This window comes from Lissotriton helveticus, chromosome 7, assembly GCF_964261635.1.
Source record: "Lissotriton helveticus chromosome 7, aLisHel1.1, whole genome shotgun sequence".
Classification (NCBI taxonomy): domain Eukaryota; kingdom Metazoa; phylum Chordata; class Amphibia; order Caudata; family Salamandridae; genus Lissotriton; species Lissotriton helveticus.
In genome coordinates, this window is record NC_136068.1 from 1,700,346,930 (window position 1) to 1,700,354,008 (window position 7,079).

Consider the following 7,079-nt stretch of genomic DNA (forward strand, 5'->3'; position numbering starts at 1 on the left):
TAGTATAATGGAGTGTTCGGAGAGGCGAGAGAGTGACAGTGGTACTGGTAGTAAAGTCCTAGGGCTCTTGAATTAACAAACTCTGTGACAGGCATTTACTTTGGAAAACATTTGGCCTATTGCACGTGAACGTTTAGGCGTTATTATTGCTCGCTTGCCTGTCTTAGGGGTGCTGTCTGTGGGGCTTCTAGGTTTTTGTGGTGTGTGAGCACCGCTGCCACATTTCTAATGTTGATTGCTTTTGTTTTGCAGAAAATCCACGCCGGGAAACTCCAGTTGTGGCCCTGCTGCAGAACGCTTTAGGACTCTGTGAATTCCAGGTGGAGCCAGCCCTCAAACACAAATTACAGGTAAGATAAGCGTTTGGATGGGAGGTAGTATAATGGAGTGTTCGGAGAGGCGAGAGAGTGACAGTGGTACTGGTAGTAAAGTCCTAGGGCTCTTGAATTAACAAACTCTGTGACAGGCATTTACTTTGGAAAGCATTTGGCCTATTGCACGTGAACGTTTAGGCGTTATTATTGCTCGCTTGCCTGTCTTAGGGGTGCTGTCTGTGGGGCTTCTAGGTTTTTGTGGTGTGTGAGCACCGCTGCCACATTTCTAATGTTGATTGCTTTTGTTTTGCAGAAAATCCACGCCGGGAAACTCCAGTTGTGGCCCTGCTGCAGAACGCTTTAGGACTCTGTGAATTCCAGGTGGAGCCAGCCCTCAAACACAAATTACAGGTAAGATAAGCGTTTGGATGGGAGGTAGTATAATGGAGTGTTCGGAGAGGCGAGAGAGTGACAGTGGTACTGGTAGTAAAGTCCTAGGGCTCTTGAATTAACAAACTCTGTGACAGGCATTTACTTTGGAAAACATTTGGCCTATTGCACGTGAACCAACACGATGACAGTGTTCAGTTAAATGAACTTACTGCAAAACCACCACCCACCAAGCTCAAAAGTAGTAAAAAAACAGGTATGCTCAGATAAAGTTTGAAAAAGTATATTTATATCCCTAACAAAATAATCTCCCGCAAGACCCTCCCTAACCCCAACAAATAAATAGTCCTTCAAAAGTCCCCAAAAAACCCAACTCCCAATTCCCACCCCCCAAAAGTCTCTAAAAAAGGGGCAAGGGACACTCTAGGGATGCAAGCTGTTAAGTTTGGCCTCCAGGGCATCATGCCTTAGGGCCAGGGCATCATACTTCTCCTGGAGGGTGGCGTGATCTAGGCGGAGGCCCTCCACCACATTCTGATATTCGTTCCATTTCTGGACCTCCGCCTCTAGGTCGGACACTCTGCGGAGTGCACGGCGCAAGCGAGCCTTAACAGTACTGCGAGGTGCAGCTTTTGCTGCTCGGCGGTGGCGATTTCCAGCACGGCTCCGGTTCGCTGGAGCACTGCGCTTACCGGCAGAACGTGGGGTCACGGAGGAGGATGCAGATGTTGATGCACTGGACTGTGTGTCGTCCCCCTCCAATTCCACCAGCCGGCGATATTGGGCAACAGTTGCTTCCAGCCTCCGTTGCCGGGCCAGTACAGCCAGCATACTCCTCGTCGGTTTTGAGGTTTTAGTATTGCCAACTATATGAAGAAAGAAAGACATAATATGTAACCAATGCTCTTTAAGAATATGATTAACACAAAATAATTCAGCAGGAAGTTGTGTCACAGTACAACTAGCAACTAGCCAGCGCAGTACAAAACTATTCAGGCCAGTATCATGGGCGTCCGCAGGGAGGGGCAAGGGGGGCGCTTGAATCACCATTTCCCTTCCCACAACTCACTTGTATCCTTGGTTTGATGCTCTTTCATATGAAAGAGATCTGGCAGAAGCCCAGGCGATATGTCTGTTTCCCTCTCTCTCTCTCTCTCTGTCTCCCTCTTTATGTCTCCCTGTGTCTCCCTCTACCTCGCTGTCTCTCTCTCTCTGTCTCCCTCCCTCACCCTCCCTCTGGCTCCCTCCCTCTCTCCTCTCTCTCTGTCTCTGCCTCTATCTGTCTGTCGGTCCCAGCCTGCTGTAATTACCATATTGTAATTTGTCACTGGGCCACCACTGGATACACATCATATCCTATCTAAGAGTCAGATAGTACCATGATCCAGCTTACCTGTACTCGCCACCGCCACTGTCTCCTTCCTCACAGTCTGTACTTCTTGGTCCGACTCCTCTAGCGCCGCCTCCTCCCCAGATTGATCCTCGGACTCCGAGTCAAGGATCACCACCACATCCGAGCTGGCCCCGCCACCAGTTGTTCCACCTACAAAGTTGATTTAAGAATGTTAGATTACACCACTCCACTAGTATTTGGTCTATGAATGAAAAAATGTGAAAACAACAGAAAAATTAATTGACTGTCTACTCTAGTTTAAAGTAAAAATGTCCCTCCTTCCAGGGAAAGCTGTTGTCTTGCTTCATTTTTTTGTCACAATTGTTGAATGCTTGCTTAATTTTAACACACTCCATTTTTCTCTGAACAGACAGAAACTGGACTTCTAAGGACAAGAGCAACATCAACTTCAAACCAGGTGAAAGCTCGGCTCGACCACAAGAAATGTTTTCCATTACTCATCAACTCAGCACCAAGCACTTTTCCATTTCCAACTAACTTTATTTTAATATATGTGTTTACTTAAACTTTTAATAAAGCTTTTAAACTTGAATAGACTCTGTGGTTTTTAGTCCTCCAGACTAGAGTGACTGAACGAAAAGTTTTGCAATTTTTGCAAGGAGGAGTCTGTGCCGCTGACACTACCAGGTTTATTTATACAGTGTGCCAAACACGCCACTCTGAAATATTATTACTCTGGTCTTTGGTGTCCATAGTTCGGTTTGTGGAGAATTGTCCCTGCAACAGTAGGATTATTGATTTTGCTCCTATCTAAACACTATTTCGAAACAATTAAATTAGGAACGCTTGGACAACAATAGGTCCTCTATATTTAAATGAAAACTTACTGGGGCCAGCAAAGGAGCACTCGCCGCCCTGGCCTGCATCCTCCTCCTTTGGAGCCACTGCATCCGATTTTTTGGTCCGCTTGCCCCTGGGCGGACCTGACGTACAACATGAAAGAAAGAACAGAAAACATTGATGATTGCTGCTTGTCGATGTCCTTGTCAACCAAATCAAACATTTAGAAAGAACAAGAACCAACTATTTCAGTCAAAAAGAGGGCTACAAAGGAAGGACTGCACCTGAGCCTCTACTCTAGGGGCAGATTTACAAGCCCCTTGCAGCTCTTTTGCTCCGTTCTTGCGTCACTTTTGTGACGCAGCGCCACAACAAGAGAGGCGCCATGGTGTGGCGTATATTAACAACGTGACGCATATGGGAGATGCATCCCATTCTAAAGCCCTGCGCCATTAGGGAGCGTTCCAGCGCAAGGGAGGGCGTTCCTGCGCAGGAACGCATGCTAAAAGTGGCTATGGGGAATAGATAAAATTTCAATCAGTCATTTAGGACAATGATGCGTCACTGAAACCCTGCGCCTACATGAAGCAGACTTACGGCTTGACGCAGCATTGCTGGAGCTGCGCCATCGTTGCAACGCAACTCCATCAATGAGCCGCCTTTACGGCACTGATGCGTAACGCTTCGGTGACGTTTTGGGACCATGGTGTGCAGCATTGTAAATACGGCACACCATGGGTGGTGCTGGCGTGCCGCACACTTTGCAGGGATGCGCAGGTAATTGCTAATCTGACACTTAGGGGCATACTTACGAGTTCTGAGCTGGACACCTCCAGATGTGCACCAGAACAAATGCGTAACGCAAAACTAACCTTGCGTCACGGCAGATGCCCCGCTATTACAATGCGGCAAACCCTGGCGCAAGGGTAGGCAGATGCGTGACGCATCTCGTGACGAAAGAGGGGCGCATCTCTAGAGTCGCGTCGCGGGCGCGATGCAACTATAGCAATGCTCAGGGCTGCCCAATACTCAACATACCGCATCAGTCCTTACGCCTGCTTCAAGCAAGCAGGCATAAAGAATTGACATAGCAGCGTCGCGGAAGTGCCTGCGTTAAATCTTGTAGATTTCACGCAGGCACTTTTGCGAGGCGCACAGCTGCCTGACCGCCACCCCCCCTCCTTGCGTGGGAACGCACCCATTGTGGCGCAGGCCCAGGCCTTCACGTGGCGCATCTCCTTAGATGGATCACGTTGTACATGACTCGCAGGGATGCGCCACGTTTACGTCGCTGTGCGTCAGGTAAGGCAGCGTAAACGTGGAACAAGGGGCTTGTAAATCTGCCCCTTTGTGTCTAGCATTACGCAGTTCTGTAAAATACACTCATACATTACTCAGCCCAATTAAATGAACACAAAATAGAAAACAAATAAGCAGTGGCACCGCCACAGAGAAGGAGAACAGTGCACCTGAAATGCACAGAAGATTTTGAAATATTAATTTACCTCTCTTATCAATGTAATCAGCAGCATTATTGCTCTTTGTAAAAAAATTAAAGCAAACATTTGCAATATAACACAGTCACACAGAGCAGGAGAAAAAACAGAGTAGTGAGTGATGAAAAAATTGCTACTACTACTCACCAAGCCCGGGGACCTCCACTCCCAGCACGTCTAGCAGGTCACGCTCGCGGTCCAGGATATCGGTCCAGCGGTGGGTGACTTGATTGTAGGTGCGCTGGACCCCCGTGATCTTAAAAAGGGCCCGGCACACCTGCCCCCACCGCTTCCGTCGCTCCTGGCTGTTGGTGTAACCAGCAGCGATCCTGCCGCCTACCGCGATGGTCCTGGGGAGACGGCGCTGCACATAAAAAACAAGTGCGCCCACCTCCTCAGGGCTGAAGATCTCCCGGGGCACCACCATTTCCGCCCTCAAGCGGCCACACGGGAGCCGGGCACGGGCTGCGGCGGCCGTCTTGGGCAGCTTGACTGCTGTCTTCACCATGTTCTGGGCAGGTAAGGAGATAAAATGAAAAAGAATAAGAGTAGAAAAGAAGGAAATAAAAGTTTAAAAAAGTAGTTGAAAAGTAAACAAAAGTAGACTAAAACACAAAAATATAGACCTAGAAAACAAGAGGGATAGAAAAAAAGTTTAATAGATCAAAAAAATATTAAAACAAGCAAAGGATGGCAGAGATATACAGAGGATAGAAACACTATGCCCAGACACATAGGAATGAATGAAAAACAAGATGGCCGCCCGAACACGTGCGTGTAAGTAAGTTCGCACGCGATTTCTCTCGCAAACTCGTGCGAACTTGTATTCGCAAGGCGCTCATCGCGCAAGATTACACATAGCGGGCGGAAACGGAAATACGTCACGCAAACAAAATGGCGGCGCCCATACTCAACCTTGGGGTAACTCGCACGAGTTCGCGGCTTCCACGGTCGATTTCGCACGACGCCGCGCCTCGCGAATAGGGCAAAATTACCGAAAAACGAGTTTTGCAAAAGCAAAACCAACGAGCAGGTGCAAAAGTTCGAGCTCATCATTTGTAACCATTTCCCTGTAGTGCTTCCTGAAGGGGCCCTCCAGAATCCGGTTGCCTACTTGCAACTATTGTGTGACCCTGCTCTGACAGTCACAGAATAGTTACAAGTATGCCATTGCATCCTGTTAAAAAAAATGTACATTGCAACAAAAAGGAAAGGGAGCAGACAAGCAGGTGCCAGCCTTCATTAATATCAGTTGGGGCAGGGCAGGTGTTGTTGTTTGCAAAACTTAAAGCACTTAGCAGGTGTGCTTTGCTTTGCCTCAATAATGTACACTCACTGGTCAATCAGAGGGTGCTGTGATGACACCGAGGGTGGCATGGGTGTGCCAGCCACAGGGTGGCATGGGTGAACCAGAGTGCCAGTGTTGACAGGATGGCAGTGCTTTGCTTTGCCCCAATAATGTACACTGGTGAACCAGAGGGTGCTGTGATGACACAGAGGGTAACATGGGTGAGCCAGAGGGTGGCATGGGTGACCAAAGAGAGTGCCAGTGGTAACAGAGGTTGGCAGTGATGAAGAAAGCCTTGCAAACAGGCTGGGCACGTAGAAACAACAAGTTCGCAAAACTGGCGACCCGACAAGTAAGTTCGCAATTTGCGAAATTGTACAAAACCCTCGCGAACTTGCAGAAACCCGTGCGAACACACCCCCCCCAAAAATACGCAAATCCGCGAGAATTCGCGGAATTTGCGGATTTTCGCAATCCGCAAATCCGCAAATCCGCAAATTCGCGGATTGCGAATCCGCAAAATACGCCCATGCTTAGAGTTGAGTGTTCATTGTTCTCTCGAAAATCTTAGCTGGGAAGGGGAGACAAGCAATAGGCCTGTAGCTGGCCGAAAGGAGAGGATCCAACGTTGGCTTTTTTAAAAGAGGTTTGATGATGGCCTTCTTCCAGACAGATGGGTAAGTGCCTGTTAAAAACATTGCATTGCAGATTGTTGATAGGGCAGGAGAGATTGCTTCAGAGATGTGATTAAGGATGGCAGGAGGGCAAGGATCGAGGGGGGATCCCGATTTGGTGCGTGCCACGAGCTGTTGGATTTGCTGCTGCGTGGTTGCTTTAAAACATGAAAAACTCGGGGAATTGTTATTGATGGGAGGTGCCATAGGGGTTGGGGAGCTGGTGCAGTGGCAAAAGGTCAGAAAGATAGAACTGACCTTATCCTCGAAAAATTTGGCCAGAGAGTCAGAAAGAGCTTGTGATCCTTCCAGGCGTGGGGCAGGGGGATTGGATAGGTGAGTGACTACCTGAAATAGTTGCCCTACCGAGTTCTTTGCCTGGTTGATTTGGGTGGTGTAATAATGACTTTTTTCTGATATTATGAGTTTTTTGTAAGTGGAGAGAGCATTTTTATAAGTCCGTTTGTCAGCAGGGCTGTAGTGTCGACGCCACTGCCTTTCCAGGTTCCTACAGTACTGTCTCTGAAGTCGCACGGGATCTGTAAACCACTGTGCTGAAGGAACTTTTCTGCTACGGTGTGAAGTTTTAATAGGGGCTAGTTTATTGCAAGCTTTATTGAGGTTAGTTAGATAGTTTAAGGATGCTGAGGTAGGGTCCTGTTCATCCGGGTTATGGCTATCTTGCATTATCTCTGCTAAGAGATCCAGATTGATATGTTTCCA

General features: G+C 48.1%; 1 long non-coding RNA gene across 1 annotated transcript; it reads left to right on the forward strand.

Annotated features, from left to right (window-relative positions):
- The first annotated feature begins 251 nt into the window (after window positions 1-251).
- On the forward strand, window positions 252-2,644 carry LOC144767626 (uncharacterized). The gene is made up of 3 exons (XR_013598286.1): window positions 252-350; window positions 628-725; window positions 2,468-2,644. It is a non-coding gene; the product is annotated as an uncharacterized LOC144767626 (long non-coding RNA).
- Window positions 2,645-7,079: the final 4,435 nt, after the last annotated feature.